The sequence below is a fragment of the Hirundo rustica genome, chromosome 10 (assembly GCF_015227805.2).
Source record: "Hirundo rustica isolate bHirRus1 chromosome 10, bHirRus1.pri.v3, whole genome shotgun sequence".
Classification (NCBI taxonomy): Eukaryota; Metazoa; Chordata; class Aves; order Passeriformes; family Hirundinidae; genus Hirundo; species Hirundo rustica.
In genome coordinates, this window is record NC_053459.1 from 9,333,079 (window position 1) to 9,347,437 (window position 14,359).

The window sequence follows — 14,359 nt, forward strand, 5'->3', positions numbered from 1 at the left end:
CCAGAAAAATAGGCACCCACATGAAAGAGACAAATCACATCTGTAGAGTTCACCCCACTGACAATCTCCACCACTCCCTTTTAAACTAATTTTCTTGATTCAATTCCCCATGACTCAGTCCCTGTTCACATAATGAGAACATCTTTCTGGCCTGTTGCTTTTGAAGGCAGAAGGAAAAGAGTAAAATTCTTATCCCTCCTTCCCTTCCCCAAAGCCAGCTTGTGAGTTTTCTGATGGAACATCCTTCTTTTGAAAAATGGAGGTTCATCAAAACTGAAAAGTTTTGAGGAACAGTGTACTTTTGTTGACTCTTCATACCTCGATTTCTTGCTAGTTCAGCTTCTCAGAGGCTGAGAAGTGCCAGGGCCTTAGAAGTTGTGGCGGAATCAGTTTCATCAAAACCCATTGAATTCTGAGCTTCTTAACCCACCAGGCAAACAGTCAAAGCTCTGAGGTGCAAAGTGAAACTGCACAATTGGTTTTAGACACTTCTGTTCTACTCTCCCTAGACGACAGTGTCTGTTTCTAAGAAATTAAGTTCCACTTTGGTGCAAAAATATTTTTGTTTTTCTCTTTGTTCATGGAAATCTCAACACTTCAAGATCTTTCATCACGCAAGAGTGTAAAGACACGAAAAGGTGATCTATCTACTCTGCAATGACAAGGCAATAGGACACCATTTGTTTGAGAAGTCTCTAAGTAGAGACTGTGCTCTTCAAACAGCTTTCCCTTCTGCCAGAGCAGAAAATCTCAAAGCATCTATGAAGTCTGCTTGCTCTGCCTTTAAACAGAGCCTGCTGCTGGAATATTAGTCTTTCAAGAGAATATTTTTCCATTCAAGCTTTTTTCAAATGTGCAGCATTCTCTGTTCTACATACAATAGACCTAGGATGGCATTCTCAATACCCCAGCACTGTTGACATCATCAGGACAGATTTGTAAAGCCATTACAGCTCAACTTTTTTCTGAATTCACTTCCAAACATGGCTGTGTCACACACACAGCAGCCTTAGTCAGTGTTCACGAAAGCCACAGGACACATCCCGTCACACAGTAACATTCACCAGCAAAAACTGGCTTACTCCATCTTGTTCCCTGTGTACCAGGAGCTGGACAAGCTAATTTGCACAGCTAGCTTACCTGCACATTCAAAAAGGGACCTGGGCTGAGGGACGATTCCCTGCCAGCACAGCTATTATTTCTCATATTATTTCTGTTGCAACAACATCTAAGAGCTGCAGCCCTCGATGGGGACCTCACTGTTACCCCTCACACAAACACAGAGCAAAGACCAGTGCCCTTGTTGCAATGGAGCCTGGCTGCTGAGCTTGAAGCAAACAGATAGAGAAACACAGCTTTTACCCCTTATATTGATGGTAGCTCCCTGCTGACAAACACAGAATCCTGGGAAATTGAGGTTAGATTCTCTAGCTGCTTTTACTAAGAAAAGGAGCAAATAAGTGCTGTAGTATGGTCAAAGACAGAATGTGGGCAAGGAAAAGAAGTAGTAAGATGGATTTCCTGCTTATGAACTGAAAGTTGATTCTGAGCACTTCCTGAAGTATCACTACATATATTCAGGCTAGTGCTGAGTACTTGCAGGCAACAAATAATGTGACCCGGTGGCTTTGTTCACAAATCACTGTGTGCTGCAGTCAGTCAGCTCTCCCAAATGCAATGCTATGCACACCCTAAATGGGAGCTTCATATCCACTTCTGGAGTCCCAAGCTTACTACTGGCAATATTACAAAGCAAGACACCTAGACAACCTTTTGATGTGATTAGAAATGAGATGCAGATAGAGATGAGCATGAAAGAAGGACCAACCCCCACACTATTTATTTAGTATTGTTACTTTGAAAAATTCCTTGGACATGTTGTCAAAGCTGATCCAGGAGAAGACTGTCTTGAGCACTCCTGAAATTGGCTAAGTGACAGGATCAACTGACAGGAAGTAAAAAGCTTTCAAATGACTGGAAGTATTTAGGAGTCGAATAAATGGACTGTTTTCAAGACTGTTTTAAGCAGTAATACTTGTGTCCAGACTGGTACAAATACCCCTAGGATACAGAGTGCTTCACTGAGAGATCTTTTTTTGTTTAAATAGGATTGTTAAGTATATTTCATGTTCCATGGCTACTTGTTACCCAAGGCCTTTGCTGCAACCACAAAGACAGTCAATGTTTCTATTTCATTACAGCATATACAACTTGCCTAAAAGAAACCCTTCAGTGGCAACAAGGTCTGTGAAAATGAAGTGTTGAATCTGCATCAAACATCTGAGTTTAATAAGAAAACCTTAACCATAGGGTCACATAAAATATAGGGAAATATTTGCCACAGTGTCTACAATAGCACAGAACCTGTTTTAAACCCTTAAGAGAAATCCAAATCTTCCTTAATTAGAAGAAGTAGTCATCAGGATGGAGCAGAACATTGAAATAAGAATGACGAGGAATTGGAAGGAAAATTAGTATTCTGTTGCCCAGCTTGCAATTCAGTCGACAATACCATGAAACATCACAGCCCATGGAATTTTGTCTTTATTTTGTCAGTTTGGATTTATCTCAGATCAGCAATTGCCAGTAACAGCTACTTTAATATCAGTCTGGACTTGCCACTCTACTCATCACCAGAACACTGATCCTGTAACAACCTCTAACTGCTGAAGAGTTTTTTAAGTAAATAGTCTTAGCAAAAGTAGTCCACAAACCAAAAATGCTTCTATTTTCCTCCTTAGAAAATACAGTTTTGTTGGAAATTCTGTACCTTTATATTCTGACATTATTAATTTGAAGCATTCAACCTTACAGAGATGCATTTCAAGCCATTAAAAATATTATATAGCTCCAAAATCATACTTTTTATGAAGTAAATCTTATTCTTTTCATGGAAAAAATGCCTATGATCAAATAAAAAACAAGTGCAAATTTAAAACTTTTAGGATATCCCAGAGATGTTCTGTCAGCTGCAAAAACATACACAGAAATTTCAGTCTATTTCAGGAAGGGCAGGTTTTCTGTAACATGACATCGTTGCCAGATGCACTTAATGTCTTGGGTGCCAGTCAGGTCTGAATAAGTATGAACTGAAAATGTTATAGTCTTTCATATTCCTTCATCTCCTTACAGGTCAGAACTGAGACCTGCACTGTCACTTCACAGGCAGTTATCTGCTTTGTGACTGAAAAGAGGATTTTATTCTCTAAGATTATCAGGTGGGCACCTTTACAGGCAACAAAGGAAAAACAAAACCCAATCGTACAGCCCAACCGTCTTATCAAGGGCTTCTGTAAAGTGGAACAAAAGCCTGACAGCTCTGCAATGGTTAGTTTTGAAGCAGGCTTGGGTAACTTGGACTCATGGGAATCTATGCAAATTCTGAACATCTTTTTACAGTCCAGCACTACCTGAAGCACTGGGGCCAGGGAGGGGGAGCTGAAGCTGCTCTGCTCCAGCCTCAGACCATGCAGTGCAGTTTCAGGACCCCACAGCACCTGAGTTCCCAGCCCAGGTGTGGGCAAGCAGACTTGATGTGGATTCTGTGTGGCAGTGGAGAGGGTTGATGTGCAGTCACAGTGACACTTGTTTCTTGTGCTGGCTGAGCCACACGATGTTCGTGGGGCTGACCGGAACAGCTGACACTGCCGTCCCGCACTTGAGCTATATTCCTCACCAACAACACCCTTATGAAGTATTAATTTGTTTTCCTTTTAGTACTGAAAAAAATGCTAGAGGGTGCCCTCTCTGTTCTGAAAGAAAAAAAAATCTCATTCATAAATTTGAGGTCAGATAATCATTTTCTCAAATAGATACAGAAGCAATTACAGCAATTTTGACACTTTCAAGTTTTATTCTAAAACTTCTTTTCTAAGGGTGGTAATTTTTCGTAATGTTACTACATATTTTCTGTCAAAAATATTCTGCCTTTGTTGCTGAGAGAGGAATACTAGCAGATAGTAAGTGAAATTGTTGCCTCCAGACAAATTGACATTCACCATTCAAGCAGAAAAATTAATTAAGTGCAACATTTAGGCACTCTGCATTAGGTTGTTAAAAAAAAAAAAAATATCAAAGGGAAAACAAATGCTATGTCAACTATTGACTCTAAAAACAAAAGAAATAAGAATTTTTCCAGTACTTGTACAGCCATGTAATTCACTACATGCTTAAAAGTATGAAGCTTTTAATAGTTTTTTTGGAACTAGCAATCAACTTGACATATTTTGGATAGAAATATGTGGCCTTGGTAAATCCTAAAAACCACACCTGTTCTTTTAGTATTTTGACATGGTATAACTATGAAATAACTACATTATAATTAAAATGTTGTTACTATTAAGACTTTTTAAACATAAATATGATTTTTTACCACAGTCTGGAGGACTATATTACTCCTCTGCCCTTGCCTTTGGAGAAGGTCTTTCTGCCTGAAGGATTCAAAAGTGCTCACACATTTTAAGATGCCGAAGGCATCTAAGATCATTTCACGCACCAGGTGAGGCCATCTCTGAAGGAAAGTGTCAATTTTACTTTCCACCAATTCAGGACAGGAAAGAGAATGGAAAAATTTGAACATAATGAAGTTCACTACTGGGAAAGATGTCATTTGGCAAAAGTCTTAACAGCATTTACTATAGAGCAGACGCTCCTTGTCATTTGTACCCCATGAACAACAGGTATTGCCATTGTTGGACATCTTGCAGCATTAAAAGAAGTTTTAGTAAGCTTCTATCATGAAAACAGTGTGAAATTTCCTGTAGTTTTGTGTCTATCAGTGCTGATTTTCAATCACTACCACCTTGGCAGAGCCATTAGCATTCTTTAGTGTTTAATTCCTCAATCCCTACATGTGATTAACTTAACTTTACATCACTAGGACATTTTTTCACCCTTCTGCTCATCCACTTTCCCCCATTATCAATAAAAACCTTGTCAACCCACATACAAAATTATAGCTCCCCCCACAGCTAGTTTCTGCCCTTCAGACTGACCATCCATTCCTTGTCAGAACCAAGGACTTCCTTCATTGCTTAACTCCTACCCAGAGCTCTAGTCTGCAGGTGAACAGTCACTGAGTTGAGGTCCAACACAGCAGGGCCTGATACCACTCTGACATGGACTAAATGTATTAATTGTAACCCCCCTCCACATTCTCCCTAAATTCTGTCCTTCCTACCCCTAATATGTATGGCCTTACGTTTCTCAACACACCCCAGAAATCTTGTATGCGCTCCATATCTCTGTAGGGTCACATCTGTGCCTCTCCTAGAGCACATTAATTCCCCACAACAGCTGGGTGGAGCAATAGCCTCTTATTCCAAGGTACTTTGCCAAGCCCTGAAAGGGCAAAACCCTTGTATGATACACTGGTAATGCACAGTTCCACTGACAAACATGAGTTAGTCTCGACAACTGTTCATGCATTTAGCGGGGCACAAACTGTCCCTCCTACAGAGTATAGGATAAATCAGAAAAGAGTAGGGGCTTTAAATATATTTCTTCTTAGCAAACACATCAACTATTCAATCTCTAAAAGCTCAGGTTATTACTCTTTTCTGCCTAGGATTTAGGGTGGGATGCACCCTTCTTTCCCATCAGGAAATAATTTTAAGAACAGAGAAGTGAGTACTTAAATATAAGGAGCTCCATGCACACTTTTTACCTGTCGTCAGCATACCCACTCAGATGAAGTTTAACAAAGAAGATGGTGATGAGGTGAGCTGCAGGAGAAGAGAAGAAAGAAACAAAGAGGGCACTAGCTGAGCCTTTGTGGCTCCAGAAGAGAAAGGGGCCAGAATAAATGACTCAGGAGAGAAAAGAAAATCTCAAATTTCAAGATTGCTTCTCTTTTCCAATTCATTGTGGGTTCCTGAATTTAAAAAAAAAAAAAAAAAAAAAAAAAAAAAAAAATCTTAAAAATATGATAAAAAAACCCAAAATCTGCAAGAATATGGATTTGATTTGTTCTCTCAACCTGTATCCTGAGATACAGTGTGGCTATACTTGCAAAGTCCAGTCACGTTTTACAAGGTCAGAAGTGCTCATTAAGCATTCAAGGTTCTTTAAAGGGAGCCAACAGGTGGGAAAGCTGCACCTACCAGAATGCAACAGAATGCAACATTAGCATGCAAGGAACTTGGATGGATGCCACTTTTTGGCATGAAATGACTGGAAGAGACTCGGTGAACTACTGAACCATGCCAATGCAAGGACACCATTGTGTTAAAAGCTTGCCCTGCCACCTCCACCAGTTTTCTTTTTTAACCTTATGTCCCCATCCCAGCACTACCTTTTGCTGGAAGCCTGGGCAATTTCTTCATCACTTGGCTGATACATGGAATACTGTGCATAGGTATATGGTCATAGTCTGCAGAAAGGTTCAGGAGTCAAATGAACCCAGTTCAGTTAACTTTTTCCTCTTTTGGTCTCAGGTAATTTGACATAGTCCATACACAACCTCCCTGTTTCAGAGGAGAGATTATTTTGAACCAGAGCAGGCAGAGCAAGCACTAAGCTCACGCTGCAGCTATACTGGAAATTTGCTATGCTTTTTTTAAATGAGAAAGGTGCTATAATTTCCGTGCTTCAAGGTGATTATCCTGAAGTAATTCATGGTGAATGACAAATGTTTGGTTGATGAATAATTTGACTATTTTGCTTTGCATGTAAATCTGACCTTTATAGTGAACATTACTGCATTAAAAAGGTTCTGCATAATCAAAACACTGTACAGCCAACATCTGTTATTCAGAAGACCCGAGGGGCAGGATAAAAAAAAAAATCACAGCAAATTATTTGACCTAAATATGTTTTGCTCTGTGATATAAAGTATACTTCTACTGTCTGACTTGCCAAATTCTTCATGCCTTAGTGTGACACTGTTTGTTAACAGAAGTATGCAATTTGTGTAACCTTTATGTTTAATGTTGTAGCTAATTGTTATTCTTTAATAGTGAACACGTCATTTGTCACAGTGAACTGTAGATGCTGAAGACAGATGGACCACCAGATGGACCCTGGGAAGGATTGGTTAAAATGTCAGTGATAAGCTAACAAAATGAAACACAGTAGACTGAAGAGACTATTCAGCTGAAAAGCCGGTCTACAGAAATAGGTTTTGTATCATTCACATTCATTAAAGTGCACTTCAGCCACGCTGTTTTGACATTTTTTGCTTTGTGGCTTTTCAAAACAGCCAAAGATTTTTTCTTCCTTCCCCAAATACTTGTTTGATAATACTGACTGGCAGAAGTGATCCTAGCTTTTAGAGGTGATCACTTTTGCCATCAAGGAACTTAACTTTCAATGTGATACACTTTGAATATATTCAAACCCACAAGTGCCCCAGTTCAGAGCTTGAGCAAACAGCTGACCCCTGCAGGAGTTGTACTGACCAGAAAGGAATGATTGCTTGCTTCTGGTCAGTTACTGTGACTTGGATTCCCTGATTCTGGTCATGCATATACTTTGCACTAATAATTACAATAAATTTCTTTTGGTCCCCCCATGAAAATGTTATTAAATAAATGGAAAAATCTTCAGTGGGATAAGGATGTTCGACACAATGCACAAACCTAGAAAGTCAGCAGAAGGGAGCAAGCTAAGATTGCTTCGGAATGACTCTAGGCAGAACCAATGCTGCAAAATCGAAACACAAAATAAAGAAATTTATGTATTTCCTCATTTCATACAGTTCCACATCCACTGTTTGAGGACAGCAACTTTTTCTGTGGAACAGGGAGGAAAAAAAAAAACAACAACAACAACAAACCACACCACCACAAAACTCTGGCAACCCTGGCTGTGATTTTTTTACCAGTGCCATATGTCTAATCCATCTATGCCCTCATAAGAGATATTTTTGTGGTCCCAAGCAGAAGTCTGTTGTCACCAGAGAAACATGAAAATCTCATTTTCACTAAGTTACTCGATATCTAACAGCTTCCTTAAATATTGCCATATAAGTGAAGCAAGAAATGAAAACAAATTATGAAAAATTTGGGAACTGTAGTAATTCTCCACTGAGTTAAACAAACATCCATTGAAGAAGTGCTTTTGACTTTTAATTTTTCTTACTTTCCATCTGGAAATTTGAATTGTTTTTACTGAAAGTGTTTTAAAATTGAAAAAAAAGAAAACAAACAAACAAACCAGCAAAACTCTGCCATGTTTGTCACTTGACCCAAAAAAGGTAAGGCAAATAAAATGAAAAGCCATTTCAAAGCAGGACAGTGAGGTAAGCTAAACTTATGGACCTCTTATCCAAGGATGCACTATTGCTTCCCATCTCTTGAGATCTTTAAGTATTTCTAAAAGGCATGCTGTGCCCAAAATAATAATAATAACAATGTGGCAAAATATGTTATACAGTCATTTAAAAAAGATAGTCAGAATAGCAGTAATATTTCTTTTTGTTAAAAAGCATCATTAGTCAATCTGACATTTTCTACCAGGAAACAATACAGCACAGAATGAAGTCACATGCATACCTGTTCATCATCAAAATGATGGAGTGGTGCAAAAATGCTTATAGAAGACTGTGCATAATGTAACAACATAAAACCTGTATCCCTCTATATTCAACCATACTGAAGCCCAAATGGATGAAGGACATTTCCTTTCACTTTAACCCAATTATCACTCTCAAAATACTAACATTTTCATGTTCCATGTCTTGCAGGTTGCATTTACACACTGCTCCTATGGCTTTTTTTCTTTCAGTTGTCATTTATGTTATGATCATGACATATCTAGCTTAAAAAAATGTTACAGTTACCTCATATGGCAGGAATTTTTATTACCATCCAGTAAATAAAACAACTGAGGTTAAATCCACTGACATCAGTAATGCAGCTGCATTTTGCTTAGAAATACGTAAACAGATCCAGAGGCAAAGGCTCCAAAGTTTGTACAATCAGACTCTCAGACAAAACACAACAAAGCTCTTTGCCCTTGCTTTGAAGGTACCATGAGCGTTTACAGCACCAGCCTCTGCTCACTTGGTGACCATCCCAGTGCCATGAGGGCATGGTCCCAGTTTGTCAATATCCAGTTGAAGAGCCAGCTCGGGCATTTCTCTGCTTCCATCTGCTCATTGCCACTCTCAAATATGCAACAAACAAGCTACACAAACATTTTTGAAAATGCTTCTGGTTTTGCTTTGTTTTGATTTCGTGAGCCACCTGAAAATCCTGACCTCTAATAGGACAGGTGAAACATCAGTTAAGTGGGACATTGGGCAAGAACTCCTATTACAGCTATAATCATTTTAGAGGATATCTCAGAATACAGAAGTTTTGTTATGCTGACACAAGGGCAGACTATTATGGCCTTCCACATGGAAAAAGGGAGCATTAAAACATCTGAGAAGATATCCTGTAATCATTTTATGTGTTCGTTCTTATCAAAGTGTCTTCAATCAAATCCTTATCACCTCAAAAGAATTTCTACAAGATATGCTAATTGTTAGTATTCAAAATTAGCCAAGTAGACCCCCCCCCCCCCCATTTCATTTGCTGTAGCTGGGATTAATTCAGATCTATGGGATTATGCAACAGGGTAGAGGATATTTTTCACTGAATGTAGCCTGAAGTTATTGGATTTTCCACAACAAAACTTTCTGGCATCTCATATAATTAAATGGAAAGTGTGAGAAGTTTTAAATCAGTAAATCAGTTATATTAGCGGAACTAATAGGATTTGAACATGACTCATGAATTAGAGTTTGAAGTTCTTGATTGTTGTCTTAAGTGTCAGAATTTTTTGAGGCAAAAAAAAAATTAACACCATAAAAGTTTTCTAATAACAGCTTTTTCTGAAGAAATACCGTGGGAAAGTTTAGTACGGTGTGAAGATTACATTATTATCTCTTAAAACACACAATGGAAGCACTTGAAAAAAAATCACAAGAAGATTTAAAACAAAAACATAATTAACGTAACTTTATAGCAATGAACAGTAATAGCACAGATTGATTCTGCAGATTTATAGCAATAATAATCTCACTTGTTTGTCATGTGTTAAAAAATACTTCATGGTGACAAACACTGTGGTTTCTCTGTGTGTGTATACATCCATGAGCATGTGGAAAGCATCTGCATAAATGTGGGTGTGCACATACATGCACTACTAACAAAACCATCCACCATGGACCCACTGACTGTGCTGGCAACAACAGTGAGCAGCAGCTATGCACAGTCACTGACAGCATGGCATAACATGGAAGTGTGTAATAACTTTTGTGATGTAAGGTATCTCCTAGCCTTAGGAAAGCCAGGGAAAGTTTGAGAGGTGCATAAACCATGTATACCCTGGTGGTTTATGCAACAGCTCTTCAAAGGAGATTCTACATGAGCTACAAATTTTGAAAATATAAACTCTTCTGGTAATTTTGTCATATTTCATTAGGAAAGATAATTATAGATTCAGCTTTCAGACAAGAAAAAAGTTACTATATTTGAAGATACTGAGATTAAAAAAACCGAAATAAGTAACAATAAACAACTGTCCTCATTGCTTTCAGTGACAGCCTAACAGGAACAACTACACTCATTTTTTTTCAAATCCTTAATGATCCATCATAACAAATCTATATACATAAAAGACATAAAATCAAGTCTGTCCTGGAGAAAGTTAATGCTCATTTTCCTACCCATTTCAAAGATACCATACCCCGTAAGCCACAACTACCTTGGGTCCTGGTTTGTACAGCATTGATAAGAACATTGTTTTGGTGCTTTAAAGCACAGGCACAATTTAAAAACTGCTTTCGTTCAAACAAGAGGAGAGTTAAAAAGTCATGCTGGTTGCAGGCTGACCCCCTCAGACCAGTAAAGAGTGCAGTAAAGACATGTCTAAAAAAAAAAAAAAAAAAAAAATCACTGCAGTAGTTTTCTTTCCTTATCCCTAGAAAATGCTGCAATTTCTGCTACTCCTAGGAAACAGCAAATCAAAACACATCTGAAAATTAAAATCTGTAGTCTCATACTAAAACTTCAAGGTTGTGCAAATCAAGGGCTTTTATTTGCATATTCAGTTTTGCACCCAGATTCAGTCTTAAAAACAATTCCCCAAACCTTCGAGGTTTTGGACTTTAAAAGCCAGAACTACTTCTGGCCCTTGAAAGATTGACTAAGCACCAAAATCAATTACAAAAAACATCTGCCTCACTGCAATGTGGTTGTTTCCCTAATCTACAAGCCACTGTTGGAGTCTAAATTTGCCCGTATTCACTTGTAAGGAGATCCATTGTTGTACTTCCCAAAAACAGCAAGAAAAAGCAAAGTGTGACTCTACTGTGTTCTGCTGCAGAACAGGGACATGTGTACCCTAAACTATGGCATGAAATCTGGGTCAGGAAAGATGGGGATCCTCTACCTTGCAGCCACATAACCTGATCACAAGGTTAGTAACAACAGTTAGTTACTAAGGCTCTGCTTTGGGCTCCAGCTCATAATGTAAACATCTCTGCTGAGTATTTCCATTAGTAAAGCAGGTAATGTGATGTTTCCTACTGTTTGTGAAGTAGAAAAGATAATACAGAGAGACTGAAATCTGTGAAACCATCCTCAGAATTAGGAAGAGCCAGGGTAATGCAGGAGAAAAATTGCTGCTGAAGCCAGATACTTGGAGCACTTGTCAGACTGAGTCCCAGAAATATGCTGGGAAATGAACATACCCACTTGTAAAATTCCACTGCTGTTTGATAACCTCTCTAAAAATGATAGAGCTTTAGGCCATGTGCCTAAAAATAGAGTCTGTAGCATTGATATCTTTCGCATTATCTGTTAAGATTAAATATATTACAGTTCCACAGAGAGCTCTGCATTCGCAATTAGTCTAATTCTTGGAAGGGAAATTTAGTAAAGCTTCCACAAAGCCCAGTAGAAAGAAGATGATGAAGCTGGTGCATTGTAGTACAGCTACTGACTGGGCTGGGAATAAAGAAACTGGATAGTAAGATGAGACACTGCTTTCCCTTCAAAAATATCAATTATTCTTAGTTTTTATCATTTATTACACATAAATAGTAGTGCATGCAGGATGCAGCCATGAGTTTCCACACAAAAACGTAGAGGAAAAAGTGACTCTGTCCTGAAGAGTCTCCTGTGTAAGTGCACATCCAGGTGGTGTTTTTCAGATGGAAATTATTGAACACAGGTCACCCACCACACTGGCCACTGTACCAAGCCCAAGCTAGCGAACTGCATTGAAAGTTAAAAAGAAAAGAGCCTTCTTAATGCAAGCTTGTGTCTTCCAGACAGGGAATTGACAAATCTTGCTTACCTGAATAGACAAAGCAGGAAGAGCAAGGAAAAAAATTGGAAGTGCCAAGTTGAGTTACTCAAATTCATTCAGTAAGGGAGCAGCAGTCACAAACAGAGCCAATCTTTGTCTCTTCCCTGTGCCAAGCTGCCACTGCTGTATAGTGAAATTAAAACAACATCAAGGAGAAACACCTCACAGTAGTTTAAGTCCTGGCTCCTGGACATGTGGCCAGGCTGGATCCTGCTGCAGAGAGGGCATTCTTGTCCTCCAAATATTTGGAAACTAACAGGGCACACCACCAGTTCTGCCCATTTCTCTGCAGCAGAAAATGCAGGTGTACAGAAGAACCACCAGTTATTCTGCTCCCATCACAAAGCTGAGACACAGCCCAGGTGCCCTCAGGGACTGCATGAGGTGCAAGCACTGAAAGACATTTTCATCTTTCTGTAGGCTCCGCATCTGTTCTTGGGAACCTCCACACACATTGCACAGAAAAAGACAGGATCATTCTTAAACACAGACTGAAAAATTTTCTCTCATATCCATCAGTGTCGAGATGGACACAGCACTCAAGAGTGCTCCTTTAAAAACTTCAGGGGGCTCCAAGTATCAGTACCTTGTTATCTAAAAGTCTTTCATACCTTTTCTCTGTTGCAGTCCCATGAGTAGCTCCACACAGCCCTGGCTCTTTCTCTCACTTCTTCTACCTTCCTTCTGCATTTCCTGCTTGCCCCTACCTGTCCCTAGCACGGCCACCTTGCCCTTTCTGTCCCTTGCATAACCTCCTGTTCCTTCCTCCTCGCATCACAGCCAGCAAACTCTGACTAACTGACTCATCTACCACCTAATTCACTCTTCTGTCACACCCATAGCTGTGAGGGCAAGGCTGTTCCCACTCTTTGGTAATTAACACAGCTGCAATATATGGAGGGCAAGATTGCCTCCAGCACTATCTCTGATAGTGTCTTCCTACATGTATCTAGGTCCCCAGGATACTTTAATCAAGTGCTTATGAAAGATAAGACTGAAGGTTCTTCAAATTCAACGTCTTAACTCTAAGAGCTGCCAGGTGTACACCACAAAGAGAGTGGTGCACCGCATTCAATCAAAGTGTGGTCTTTTCCTCTTTTGGGAGCTTTGGCCATCCACTGGAAACTTCTGCTCTGAACCACCATGATTGAAAGCTACCAACTGCTAACTTATTTTTTTCTTACAAACTCATTATATCTTGTCCCTACTACAGTGACAAGCTTCAAGATTTAATTACCTGGTGTGCATAAGAAGCACTTTCCTTGAGCAGTTAAATCTGATACTGAGTCGTACCATTGTTCATTACTTTGTCTTCAATTTTGTGAGAAATAGTAAATAATCACCCTCTCCTATTCACCTCTTAGTCTCCTATTCACTTTCTGTGAATGCAATACCAGATCATTCACTCAGATAGCCATTACTTTAAAGCTCAACTGTCATTATAATTCGGGGAGAAAGCAGGGTTTTAAAAAGTTTTCTTATGTGAGAAACATTCAGAAGGATTTTTAATATCCTTTGTGAGATTGTCTCTGTGTATATTTGTAATTCACACGTTTGACTTTTAATAAAAATGGCTAAAACATCACATCTGCATAACACAGATACAACCTAGTTTCAGCTCTCATTCATTATTAATAGATAGAACTCAGTTATTTATGAGAAGCTTCTTATTCACTTCTGCTCATTTTTCTTCAGCTTTTTTTAATGAAAAAAACCCACCAACCCAAAGCCCCTAATTCAGGAACAACAATTCTAGATTCCTGTTCAAGACTTTTAATGCTCTTTGAAAAAACTACTTCTAATAACTGCAAATATATAAAGATGTTTGTGGGTTTGTGGTCTGTTTTGGTTTTCTTTTGGATTAATCTATACCCCAGGATTAGAAAAAGCTTCTATAAAATTAAGTATCTGTTAGCACCATGACCCTCTCAATTATAACAATTGTAATTTACACAATATCTAAGTGTTGGCAAATCATCTGTCTTGCACACTGTGTAATTTATTAGAGGACAGAACAAGCTGCTATCTGCCATAGAAGATTTTTTTTTTTAAGGGAGTA

General features: G+C 38.8%; 1 long non-coding RNA gene across 3 annotated transcripts in view; it reads right to left on the reverse strand.

Moving 5' to 3' along the window:
• LOC120757261 (uncharacterized) overlaps window positions 1-13,145 on the reverse strand; it is a 48,224-nt gene extending 35,079 nt beyond the window's left edge. For 2 of the 3 annotated variants that reach the window (XR_005702435.2, XR_005702434.2), the window contains exon 1: window positions 12,912-13,145. This is a non-coding gene — a long non-coding RNA (uncharacterized LOC120757261). The remainder of the gene's footprint in view (window positions 1-12,911) is intronic. The other variant, XR_005702432.2, reaches the window with a different exon arrangement.
• Window positions 13,146-14,359: the final 1,214 nt, after the last annotated feature.